This window comes from Protopterus annectens, chromosome 7.part0 (assembly GCF_019279795.1).
Source record: "Protopterus annectens isolate FY-2018-M chromosome 7.part0, PAN1.0, whole genome shotgun sequence".
Lineage (NCBI taxonomy): Eukaryota > Metazoa > Chordata > Ceratodontiformes > Protopteridae > Protopterus > Protopterus annectens.
The window spans coordinates 639,522,113-639,536,668 of NC_056739.1; positions in this window are offsets into that span (position 1 = coordinate 639,522,113).

Sequence of the window (14,556 nt, forward strand, 5' to 3'; positions counted from 1 at the left end):
TGCTTTGTATTGTCACAGATATTCACATTTCTAACCAAATTCCATACCTTGAACTGCTGGTTTATTTGCTTTCCATAGCAACTCTCATAAGCTTTATCTATCAAACAGCATAGACGTGTATAGGGAAAAACAACTTTACTTTCTAGAATCCAACCCTGTAACAGAACCTAGATTTCCTCTATGCATTTTGGAGAGAGGGCCTTCACCCTGACTTGAATAGATTTTTTGTGATTATAACAAAAGGTAATGGTCTTGGACACTCATTTGAAAATGATCTGTTTTGAAACAGACTGTCCATTCCTACCATCACAAGAAATAAACAATTGCTCCAGATATTCTGAATGATTTAGTTTTGCCTAGAAGTTACCCATGTTATTACTTGCTGACTACTACCTGCATGGAGCTATGTTATATTTTGTGAATTTTTCTGGCCTTTTTCAGTAATGTGTGCAACTTGTGTGGGAGGAAGGGCTAAGTGTTATACTATTTTACTGAATTACTGTCTTACATAACAGCTGCACAAGGAGATAATGATTACCTACTCAACAGGTGATGTGCAGCAATTATCACCTGTGTCAGAGCATGCATACCCTTGCAGTAATGAAAGGCAGGTCATTATCACCTTAGCAATAAGTCATTTACAATATAGCACTGAGTCATTATCACTTTTCAGGTAAAACTATCAGGAGCTGTCACTGTTATTCACATAAGTACAACTCATTATCACATTGATGAATGCACAAGCCAGATTGTGTTTTTTTTTTCTCTGCTTCTAGTCATTGCAAGCCACCCCCTCTATTCTTCAACTATATATATATATGTGTGTGTGTGTGTGTGTGTGTGTGTGTATATATATATATATATATATATATGTATATGTAATATATATAATCTATATATACACAGACATATATATATATCTGTATTTTCACTTATAACATACAGATATAAGTATCCATTTTATCAATGTAGTTCATATCTTTGTGAATTAATTTAACTGAACCACATATAATGAAACAGTTGAATGTGTCAAACTATCACTACATACTGCATGTGTTGCTTTTCAGCTGCCTCTGTGCAGGTGAGTAACATTATATTCTATACAATTCTGTTTTTCAGCTTTGCATTCACCCGACATCACACCCCTCAGTGAAGATGCCATCTGTTAAGAAGTTAACCGATGTTTACGTGGGTGAGGATACTGATTCTGACAGTAATACTAGTGGGTCCGAAATGGAATTGGATCTTGATGCACAGCGTAAGCCAAACCAGAGTGAGGATGACGATTATGATGCCGATGATCATATTCCACTGGCACGTCTGCGTGAGAAGGCTATTACTGCTGATAAAGATGCCCCTGTCCCAGCGATTCCTGACAGACCCCTACCCTCTAACCCCGAGCTCGCTACTCTTGATGTAACTGACCACGACAGTGAGGATGACATGCCACTAGCCCAGTTAAGGTATGATGGCACACACAATAGTGGTCAGCAACTTGAATCAGATTTTGACACAGAGGATGAATTGCCTCTATCTGAGTTACGGCACGGACGTGGCCCGAGTGACAGACCTTTGCAGTCCCAAGCCAGGCCTAGTGCTGAAGAGGAAGCGGATATGCTTCCTACTATACATGAGTTCAGGCGTAGTCTACAGCAGGTTTATTCAGATGGAGAAAGTCCACTGGATCTGAGCCAAAGTAGCTGCTTGTCAAGCAAGGATCTGAGTGTGCCGCAATATGGAATTTGTGCGAGTACTCCACTCAGTAGTCAGTACAAACCAGTGGGTAATGTAACTGATCACAGGGTACCTTGCATTCAAAACTCTGGGAGGCTAATGAAAAAGGCACGGCGATCATGCCCACCACGAAACGTATCATGGGAGAAATGCCTAACACCAGTTCACATCGATGATTTTGTGTGTCCAGTCGGCCCAATCACCAACCTGGACTCGGACAGCACAGAGGTGGGCTTCCTCAATTTGATGTTCCCAGAGGAACTGTATTCGCTTATTGCTGATGAAACTAACCGCTATACTGCACAGAGGCAGGCTGCAGCAGGCAAGGTTGATAAGCGGTGGAGTCCAGTTTGTCCTGGAGACATACGCAAATTTCTAGGTGTCAGAATATACATGTCTATTGTACATGTTCCAAAATACAGGCAGTACTGGGAAACGCACCATCTGTATGGTCATTTCCCAATAGCCGAGTACATGACCCGGGAGAGGTTTGAAAAAATTCAGCAGTATTTTCACTGCAATGACAAAAACCTCACATGACCACAGGGCTGTGTGGGTCATGACAAGCTCCATCATGTATGGCCAATACTGGATGCTGTACTTCATGCATGTAGGACACAGTATAATGTGCATCGTGAGGTGGCAGTAGATGAAGCCATGGTCGGCTTCCGTGGACGTCTGACATTTAGACAGTTTATGCCTGGCAAGCCAGAGAGGTATGGCATTAAGGTATGGGTGCTAGCTGACTCACATAATGGTTATGTGCATGAATTCCAGGTATACACTGGAAAGGCAGAGCAGACCACAGACGTTGGACTGGCACACAGAGTTGTGGTCGACCTAACACGGGGGCTGATTGAAAGAAGCATCACATTTACTTTGACAACTTCTTCTCATCTGTCCCTCTGGCACAGCAACTGCTGCAGGACGGTCTGTACTGCTGTGGAACCATGCACACCAATAGGTCTGGATGGCCTGTAACATTCAACCGACAAGCCATTGGTAAAGCGCCTCGAGGGTTCTACAAGCAGCTGCAGAGTGGACCATTGCTTGCAACTGAATGGAAGAATAGCAACGCAGTATTTCTGCTGTCAACTAATAGTAACCCAACCTTGGCAGTCTCCAGCATACACAGGAGACAGCACAATGGAACAAAAGCTGCAGTGCCATGTCCACCAGTTGTAAACATGTACAACACATATATGAATGGGGTGGACAGAGCAGATCAGCTCAGGACGCAGTATCCAACTGCTCGAAAGGCAAGAAAATGGTGGCTGTACTTGTTCTGGTTCCTATGGGATGTGGCCATAGTGAATGCTTACATTTTATTTCGTGAGAGTGCTAGCCACCGGCAGCTTTCATGTTCTGGCCGTTTTATTGCGGCAAGCCAGTTACAGTTTAGAAGACACCTAGGCATGCACCTCCTGACCACCTACAAGAAGAGGAAAAGATGCATAGAGATTACCATCCCAGAGCCCATGACACGATTTGAAGAAGGCTCACACTTTCCAGTGAAATGGCGGAAGGCACGATGCAAAAACTGTGCCATCAAGGGTAAACGTGCTGAACCATCATGGGGATGCCCGACCTGCAAGATTAACCTATGCATGGAATGCTTTGGTGAGTACCATGGCCATAAGAGTCTAGCAGACTGCTGACAGCAGTAAGATGTGCAGAGCACACTATACATCAAAGTTGTGACCAGGCTGTTGGGTCCATTGCTGAATGGGCACATGTAAAGAGAAAAGGCAGAGGTAAGGCAGACTGCTGACAGTGAAGTAGATCATGAGACCATAGTGGTATCAGCAGTCTGAGTGGGCAGCCGGCACAGCTATGGGACACTACAGATAACCAACATCTGGAGCCCCATGCCTGTCCTTGGCGTATTAGTGGAGCGGCGGTCCTTACCCTGCTTTTTCTCTTTACATGTGCCCTGGCTGGACTCCCTTGTCAGTGTCTACCCGTGCTTTATTTCAGATAAGATGAGACTGTCTAATGCTGTTCTGGGAGTCACTGGAAAGGGAGCAGCCAAAAACCTTATGCTGTCCCATCGCCGAATATTGTGCTGCTGGTTGCATCACAGGGGGCATACCCAGCCAGCATGGATCTTGTGATCCACCGGGATGGCAGTTGGGAACTTGGAGACTCTACAGCACAGTCCTGTAGTGCTGCTGTCCTTGGTAAGCATGGGCTTGGGTGTGCCACTGTGATGTAATGCAAAAACATGCAAAAAGACACAGCCTGGGTCAGTCTTGGTCTTTTGACATGTTGCCTTGATGTAGCTCTCCACTCAGTCTCCCTCCCTTCAGGTGTAGTCAGTGTATGTAGGTCAGGGCAACAGGGCTTACATTAGCTCCTCCCTTCTACTCATTGCAGAAAGGACACATGTAAATGGAAAAGGCAGAGGTAAAGCAGAATGCCTCACCTGCTTTTTCAGTGTACATGTGCTCTTTCTGTGCCCCCATGTCAGTTAGCAGCCAAGCCCTTCAACACCAATGCCAGGAAGGTCCCTCTTCACTTTTGTTTTGCCAACTGCTCTTAGGTTGGTGGGTGCATCACAGGGGGCATACCCAGCCAGCATGGATCTTGTGATCCACTGGGATGGCAGTTGGGAACCTGGAGACTCTACAGCACAGTCCCGTAGTGCTGCTGTCCTTGGTAAGCATGGGCTTGGGTGTGCCACTGTGATGTAATGCAAAAACATGCAAAAAGACACAGCCTGGGTCAGTCTTGGTCTTTTGACATGTTGCCTTGATGTAGCTCTCCACTCAGTCTCCCTCCCTTCAGGTGTAGTCAGTGTATGTAGGTCAGGGCAACAGGGCTTACATTAGCTCCTCCCTTCTACTCATTGCAGAAAGGACACATGTAAATGGAAAAGGCAGAGGTAAAGCAGAGTGCCTCACCTGCTTTTTCAGTGTACATGTGCTCTTTCTGTGCCCCCATGTCAGTTAGCAGCCAAGCCCTTCAGCACCAATGCCAGGAAGGTCCCTCTTCACTTTTGTTTTGCCAACTGCTCTTAGGTTGGTGGGTGCATCACAGAGGGCATACCCATCCAGCATGGATCTTGTGATCCACCGGGATCGCACTTGGGAACCTGGAGACTCTACAGCACAGTCCCGTAGTGCTGCTGTCCTTGGTAAGCATGGGCTTGGGTGTGCCACTGTGATGTAATGCAAAAACATGCAAAAAGACATAGCCTGTGTCAGTCTTGATCTTTTGACATGTTGCCTTGAAGTAGCTCTCCACTCAGTCTCCCTCCCTTCAGGTGTAGTCAGCGTATGTAGGTGAGAGTAGTAAATGTATGAAGGTCAGGACAGCAATTGGTGAGTTACTTCAGTCCCTCATCCCTTAGGTCCATTGCTGGATGGGCACATGTAAAGAGAAAAGGCAGAGGTAAGGTCCATTGCTGAATGGGCACATGTAAAGAGAAAAGGCAGAGGTAAGGCAGACTGCTGACACTGAAGGAGGTCATGAGACCATAGTGGTATCAGCAGTCTGAGTGGGCAGCCGGCACAGCTATGGGACACTACAGATAACCAACATCTGGAGTCCCATGCCTGTCCTAGGCATATTAGTGGAGCGGCAGTCCTTACCCTGATTTTTCTCTTTACATGTGCCCTGGCTGTGCACCCTTGTCAGTGTCCACCCATGCTTTATTTCAGATAAGGTAAGATTGTCTTCTGCTATTCTGGGAGTCACTGGAAAGGGAGCAGCCAAAAACCTTACGCTGTCCCATCGCCGAATATTGTGTTGCTGGGTGCATCACAGGGGGCATACCCAGCCAGCATGGATCTTGTGAACCACCGGGATCACAGTTGGGAACCTGGAGACTCTACAGCACAGTCCCGTAGTGCTGCTGTCCTTGGTAAGCATGGGCTTGGGTGTGCCACTGTGATGTAATGCAAAAACATGCAAAAAGACACAGCCTGGGTCAGTCTTGGTCTTTTGACATGTTGCCTTGATGTAGCTCTCCACTCAGTCTCCCTCCCTTCAGGTGTAGTCAGCGTATGTAGGTGAGAGTAGTAAATGTATGAAGGTCAGGACAGCAATTAGCGAGTTACTTCAGCCCCTCATCCCTTAGGTCCATTGCTGAATGGGCACATGTAAAGAGGAAAGGCAGAGGTAAGGCAGACTGCTGACACTGAAGGAGGTCATGAGACCATAGTGGTATCAGCAGTCTGAGTGGGCAGCCGGCATAGCTATGGGACACTACAGATAACCAACATCTGGAGCCCCATGCTTGTCCTAGGCATATTAGTGGAGCGGCGGTCCTTACCCTGCTTTTTCTCTTTACATGTGCCCTGGCTGTGCACCCTTGTCAGTGTCCACCCATGCTTTATTTCAGATAAGGTAAGACTGTCTTCTGCTGTTCTGGGAGTCACTGGAAAGGGAGCAGCCAAAAACCTTATGCTGTCCCATCGCCGAATATTGTGTTGCTGGGTGCATCACAGGGGGCATACCCAGCCAGCATGGATCTTGTGAACCACCAGGATCGCAGTTGGGAACCTGGAGACTCTACAGCACAGTCCCGTAGTGCTGCTGTCCTTGGTAAGCATGGGCTTGGGTGTGCCACTGTGATGTAATGCAAAAACATGCAAAAAGACACAGCCTGGGTCAGTCTTGGTCTTTTGACATGTTGCCTTGATGTAGCTCTCCACTCAGTCTCCCGCCCTTCAGGTATAGTCAGCGTATGTAGGTGAGAGTAGTAAATGTATGAAGGTCAGGACAGCAATTAGTGAGTTACTTCAGCCCCTCATCCCTTAGGTCCATTGCTGAATGGGCACATGTAAAGAGAAAAGGCAGAGGTAAGGCAGACTGCTGACACTGAAGGAGGTAATGAGACCATAGTGGTATCAGCAGTCTGAGTGGGCAGCCGGCACAGCTATGGAACACTACAGATAACCAACATTTGGAGCCCCATGCCTGTCCTAGGCATATTAGTGGAGCGGCGGTCCTTACCCTGCTTTTTCTCTTTACATGTGCCCTGGCTGTGCACCCTTGTCAGTGTCCACCCATCCTTTATTTCAGATAAGGTAAGACTGTCTTCTGCTGTTCTGAGAGTCACTGGAAGGGAAGATGTTCACTGGTAAAGAAGGGATGGCATTCACCTAACTGAGGAGGGCATTGCGTTCTTCTTGACCAACCTCCACAATGGCGTGAGGAGAGTCATGCATGATTGTGAGAAGAATGGAAAACACCCATGACCAAGTCAGACCAGTATAGTAAGTAAAACACTACTATGAAATGTGTTGTGTAAAATTAATTTCTCTGAGCTTGGCAAATAACTGTTATGGAAATTATGATTTTTTTTCATATTTTGGTAAATAACTTTGCAAGGGAGCATCTGAATGTGCCAAGTAATATCTCATTTTGAAGACAGTATTGCTGGTTCTAATATTGTAAAAGAATTGTGCCAGTATGTTTGACACATGTGCAGATATCAAAGTTTGTTTGAGACTTATGGTTATGGAAATTATGATTTTTTTCATATTTTGGTAAATAACTTTGCAAGGGAGCATCTGAATGTGCTAAGTAATACCTCATTTTGAAAAGATTAATTATAGTTCTAACCTGGTAAAAGAATGGTACCTGTATGTTGTACTCATAGGCAGATATCAAAGTTTGTTTCTGACTTAGGTTATGGAAATTATGATTTTTTCATATTTTGGTAAATAACTTTGCAAGGGAGCATCTGAATGTGCCAAGTAATATCTCATTTTGAAGACAGTATTGCTGGTTCTAATATTGTAAAAGAATTGTGCCAGTATGTTTGACACATGTGCAGATATCAAAGTTTGTTTGAGACTTATGGTTATGGAAATTATGATTTTTTTCATATTTTGGTAAATAACTTTGCAAGGGAGCACCACATTGTGTGAAGTAATGCATCATTTTGAAGACAGTGTTACTCCTTACATCATGGTAAAAGAACTGTGTCTAGGCACTGTACACACGTACAGATATCACAGTTTGTTTAGTCTTGTACAAATATGAAAATTATACATTTATAATACTTCTCATTATTATGCCCATATCTTTGCGAGGGAGCATGGTAATCACATAAATGATGCGTCATTTTGAAGCTGACATTCCGATGCACAACTTCTACACTGATATGGAGGCTCTGTCTGTTACAGGTGATGAGATATTAGGCTTTATTTATTTATCAATTATGAGAAATAATATACTAATCATATTTCTGTGAATATCTCATGAAAGGAGTGTCACACAGTTATGGTTAAAGTATCATTTTAAAGCTGACATTCATACTAACAAATTAAATTCAAATTGTATGGGTCTGCATGGTACATAGACCAAGATATTGTGGTTTGCTTTTCCAAAAAATTAAAAAAATTGCACAATATCAGCATTCCTTGCCAAATATTTAATTATGACTTTGATATGCACTATCAACATTTATACTGTTGGAAAGGTCAGTGTCTGCTGAACAACTTTCGCGTTTACATTTTTAGTGTAGCTCTTATAGTTAAAGAGTTATGAGCATTTGTTTTCTGTACAGTATTACAAATGGATTTTCTGAAAATGAGCTCAGGCTGCTCTGTTGTTCCTATGGTGGAATTTAGCAGGCAGCTCTTCCTGAGCTGCTCTGGAGTGAATGAGTTAATACCTCACACACAGGGAAACTAGCTAGAAAAATACACAGTACACAAAGTGCTATAAATAACAAAGAAATAAAGAACAAAATAAACAAAAACAGGATACTTAATGTTATATATTATAGCTCCGAGTTTCCTCAGTGTCCTTCCTTTGATCAAGCTCAGTGTGAAATGGCAGAACACTCACAAATGAACTTCTTAGGTAACAGAAAGTTGAAACCTGAGACAGTTTTTAAGAAAGAAATCTCAAAAGAACCAATGAGGTGCTTAGTCTAAGCTGTAGTCCAGGTGACCTCAGTCAGCCAATGACCTCAAACAATTCTCTCTCACTGAAATGCCTGATGGCTTTGGCTAAACCAAGATGTCCCTGAATATGTGCTCAGACACACAGCCTCCACAAACACTAGGCCCAAATACAAGCCTGAATATGGAAATGCTACAAATATCCCCACTACTTAGAACAAACTGCAGAAATGTTTCTCACAGCTGAAAAGCAGCAGTGAGCCTTTAAATGAAAGTTTTAAACAGCTAAAGGAGCCTCTAGAAAAAAGAGTTTAACTGCAACAAGTTATTAGAAACAAACAACCCAACAGATGCTTAATAAAAGTGGACAATTTCCAGTTAATACCTCACACACAGTGAAACTAGCTAGAAAAATACACAGTACACAAAGTGCTATAAATAACAAAGAAATAAAGAACAAAATAAACAAAAACAGGATACTTAATGTTATATATTATAGCTCCGAGTTTCCTCAGTGTCCTTCCTTTGATCAAGCTCAGTGTGAAATGGCAGAACACTCACAAATGAACTTCTTAGGTAACAGAAAGTTGAAACCTGAGACATTTTTAAGGCAGAAATCTCAAAAGAACCAATGAGGTGCTTAGTCTAAGCTGTAGTGCAGGTGACCTCAGTCAGCCAATGATCTCAAACAATTCTCTCTCACTGAAATGCCTGATGGCTTTGACTAAACCACAATGTCCCTGAATACGTGCTCAGACACACAGCCTCCACAAACACTAGGCCCAAATACAAGCCTGAATATGGAAATGCTACAAATATCACCACTGCTTAGAACAAACTGCAGAAATGTTTCTCACAGCTGAGAAACAGCAGTGAGCCTTTAAATGAAAGTTTTAAACAGCTAAAGGAGCCTCTAGAAAAAAGAGTTTAACTGCAACAAGTTATTAGAAACAACCAACCCAACAGATGCTTAATAAAAGTGGAAAATTTCCAGTTAATACCTCACACACAGTGAAACTAGCTAGAAAAATACACAGTACACTAAGTGTTATAAATAACAAAGAAATAAAGAACAAAATAAACAAAAAAACAGGATACTTAATGTTATATATTATAGCTCCGAGTTTCCTCAGTGTCCTTCCTTCGATCAAGCTCAGTGTGAAATGGCAGAACACTCACAAATGAACTTCTTAGGTAACAGAAAGTTGAAACCTGAGACAGTTTTAAGAAAGAAATCTCAAAAGAACCAATGAGGTGCTTAGTCTAAGCTGTAGTCCAGGTGACCTCAGTCAGCCAATGACCTCAAACAATTCTCTCTCACTGAAATGCCTGATGGCTTTGGCTAAACCAAGATGTCCCTGAATATGTGCTCAGACACACAGCCTCCACAAACACTAGGCCCAAATACAAGCCTGAATATGGAAATGCTACAAATATCCCCACTACTTAGAACAAACTGCAGAAATGTTTCTCACAGCTGAAAAGCAGCAGTGAGCCTTTAAATGAAAGTTTTAAACAGCTAAAGGAGCCTCTAGAAAAAGAGTTTAACTGCAACAAGTTATTAGAAACAAACAACCCAACAGATGCTTAATAAAAGTGGACAATTTCCAGTTAATACCTCACACACAGTGAAACTAGCTAGAAAAATACACAGTACACAAAGTGCTATAAATAACAAAGAAATAAAGAACAAAATAAACAAAAACAGGATACTTAATGTTATATATTATAGCTCCGAGTTTCCTCAGTGTCCTTCCTTCGATCAAGCTCAGTGTGAAATGGCAGAACACTCACAAATGAACTTCTTAGGTAACAGAAAGTTGAAACCTGAGACAGTTTTTAAGAAAGAAATCTCAAAAGAACCAATGAGGTGCTTAGTCTAAGCTGTAGTCCAGGTGACCTCAGTCAGCCAATGACCTCAAACAATTCTCTCTCACTGAAATGCCTGATGGCTTTGGCTAAACCAAGATGTCCCTGAATATGTGCTCAGACACACAGCCTCCACAAACACTAGGCCCAAATACAAGCCTGAATATGGAAATGCTACAAATATCCCCACTACTTAGAACAAACTGCAGAAATGTTTCTCACAGCTGAAAAGCAGCAGTGAGCCTTTAAATGAAAGTTTTAAACAGCTAAAGGAGCCTCTAGAAAAAAGAGTTTAACTGCAACAAGTTATTAGAAACAAACAACCCAACAGATGCTTAATAAAAGTGGACAATTTCCAGTTAATACCTCACACACAGTGCAACTAGCTAGAAAAATACACAGTACACAAAGTGCTATAAATAATAGAGAAATGAAGAACAAAATAAACAAAAAACAGGATACTTAATGTTATATATTATAGCTCCGAGTTTCCTCAGTGTCCTTCCTTCGATCAAGCTCAGTGTGAAATAGCAGAACACTCACAATTGAACTTCTTATGTAACAGATATTTGAAACCTGAGACAGATTTAAGAAAGAAATCTCAAAAGTACCAATGAGATGTTTAGTCTAAGCTGTAGTCCAGGTGACCTCAGTCAGCCAATGACCTCAAACAATTCTCTCTCACTGAAATGCCTGATGGCTTTGGCTAAACCAAGATGTCCCTGAATATGTGCTCAGACACACAGCCTCCACAAACACTAGGCCCAAATACAAGCCTGAATATGGAAATGCTACAAATATCCCCACTACTTAGAACAAACTGCAGAAATGTTTCTCACAGCTGAAGAGCAGCAGTGAGCCTTTAAATGAAAGTTTTAAACAGCTAAAGGAGCCTCTTGGAAAAAGAGTTTAACTGCAACAAGTTATTAGAAACAAACAACCCAACAGATGCTTAATACCAGTGGACAATTTCCAGTTAATACCTCACACACAGTGAAACTAGCTAGAAAAATACACAGTACACAAAGTGCTATAAATAACAAAGAAATAAAGAAGAAAATAAACAAAAACAGGATACTTAATGTTATATATTATAGCTCCGAGTTTCCTCAGTTTCCTTCCTTCGATCAAGCTCAGTGTGAAATGGCAGAACACTCACAAATGAACTTCTTAGGTAACAGAAAGTTGAAACCTGAGACAGTTTTTAAGAAAGAAATCTCAAAAGAACCAATGAGGTGCTTAGTCTAAGCTGTAGTCCAGGTGACCTCAGTCAGCCAATGACCTCAAACAATTCTCTCTCACTGAAATGCCTGATGGCTTTGGCTAAACCAAGATGTCCCTGAATATGTGCTCAGACACACAGCCTCCACAAACACTAGGCCCAAATACAAGCCTGAATATGGAAATGCTACAAATATCCCCACTACTTAGAACAAACTGCAGAAATGTTTCTCACAGCTGAAAAGCAGCAGTGAGCCTTTAAATGAAAGTTTTAAACAGCTAAAGGAGCCTCTAGAAAAAGAGTTTAACTGCAACAAGTTATTAGAAACAAACAACCCAACAGATGCTTAATAAAAGTGGACAATTTCCAGTTAATACCTCACACACAGTGAAACTAGCTAGAAAAATACACAGTACACAAAGTGCTATAAATAACAAAGAAATAAAGAACAAAATAAACAAAAACAGGATACTTAATGTTATATATTATAGCTCCGAGTTTCCTCAGTGTCCTTCCTTCGATCAAGCTCAGTGTGAAATGGCAGAACACTCACAAATGAACTTCTTAGGTAACAGAAAGTTGAAACCTGAGACAGTTTTTAAGAAAGAAATCTCAAAAGAACCAATGAGGTGCTTAGTCTAAGCTGTAGTCCAGGTGACCTCAGTCAGCCAATGACCTCAAACAATTCTCTCTCACTGAAATGCCTGATGGCTTTGGCTAAACCAAGATGTCCCTGAATATGTGCTCAGACACACAGCCTCCACAAACACTAGGCCCAAATACAAGCCTGAATATGGAAATGCTACAAATATCCCCACTACTTAGAACAAACTGCAGAAATGTTTCTCACAGCTGAAAAGCAGCAGTGAGCCTTTAAATGAAAGTTTTAAACAGCTAAAGGAGCCTCTAGAAAAAGAGTTTAACTGCAACAAGTTATTAGAAACAAACAACCCAACAGATGCTTAATAAAAGTGGACAATTTCCAGTTAATACCTCACACACAGTGAAACTAGCTAGAAAAATACACAGTACACAAAGTGCTATAAATAACAAAGAAATAAAGAACAAAATAAACAAAAAAAGATACTTAATGTTATATATTATAGCTCTGAGTTTCCTCAGTGTCCTTCCTTCGATCAAGCTCAGTGTGAAATGGCAGAACACTCACAAATGAACTTCTTAGGTAACAGAAAGTTGAAACCTGAGACAGTTTTTAAGAAAGAAATCTCAAAAGAACCAATGAGGTGCTTAGTCTAAGCTGTAGTCCAGGTGACCTCAGTCAGCCAATGACCTCAAACAATTCTCTCTCACTGAAATGCCTGATGGCTTTGGCTAAACCAAGATGTCCCTGAATATGTGCTCAGACACACAGCCTCCACAAACACTAGGCCCAAATACAAGCCTGAATATGGAAATGCTACAAATATCCCCACTACTTAGAACAAACTGCAGAAATGTTTCTCACAGCTGAAAAGCAGCAGTGAGCCTTTAAATGAAAGTTTTAAACAGCTAAAGGAGCCTCTAGGAAAAAAAGAGTTTAACTGCAACAAGTTATTAGAAACAAACAACCCAACAGATGCTTAATAAAAGTGGACAATTTCCAGTTAATACCTCACACACAGTGAAACTAGCTAGAAAAATACACAGTACACAAAGTGCTATAAATAACAAAGAAATAAAGAACAAAATAAACAAAAAAGGATACTTAATGTTATATATTATAGCTCTGAGTTTCCTCAGTGTCCTTCCTTCGATCAAGCTCAGTGTGAAATGGCAGAACACTCACAAATGAACTTCTTAGGTAACAGAAAGTTGAAACCTGAGACAGTTTTAAGAAAGAAATCTCAAAAGAACCAATGAGGTGCTTAGTCTAAGCTGTAGTCCAGGTGACCTCAGTCAGCCAATGACCTCAAACAATTCTCTCTCACTGAAATGCCTGATGGCTTTGGCTAAACCAAGATGTCCCTGAATATGTGCTCAGACACACAGCCTCCACAAACACTAGGCCCAAATACAAGCCTGAATATGGAAATGCTACAAATATCCCCACTACTTAGAACAAACTGCAGAAATGTTTCTCACAGCTGAAAAGCAGCAGTGAGCCTTTAAATGAAAGTTTTAAACAGCTAAAGGAGCCTCTAGAAAAAGAGTTTAACTGCAACAAGTTATTAGAAACAAACAACCCAACAGATGCTTAATAAAAGTGGACAATTTCCAGTTAATACCTCACACACAGTGAAACTAGCTAGAAAAATACACAGTACACAAAGTGCTATAAATAACAAAGAAATAAAGAACAAAATAAACAAAAACAGGATACTTAATGTTATATATTATAGCTCTGAGTTTCCTCAGTGTCCTTCCTTCGATCAAGCTCAGTGTGAAATGGCAGAACACTCACAAATGAACTTCTTAGGTAACAGAAAGTTGAAACCTGAGACAGTTTTAAGAAAGAAATCTCAAAAGAACCAATGAGGTGCTTAGTCTAAGCTGTAGTCCAGGTGACCTCAGTCAGCCAATGACCTCAAACAATTCTCTCTCACTGAAATGCCTGATGGCTTTGGCTAAACCAAGATGTCCCTGAATATGTGCTCAGACACACAGCCTCCACAAACACTAGGCCCAAATACAAGCCTGAATATGGAAATGCTACAAATATCCCCACTACTTAGAACAAACTGCAGAAATGTTTCTCACAGCTGAAAAGCAGCAGTGAGCCTTTAAATGAAAGTTTTAAACAGCTAAAGGAGCCTCTAGAAAAAGAGTTTAACTGCAACAAGTTATTAGAAACAAACAACCCAACAGATGCTTAATAAAAGTGGACAATTTCCAGTTAATACCTCACACACAGTGAAACTAGCTAGAAAAATA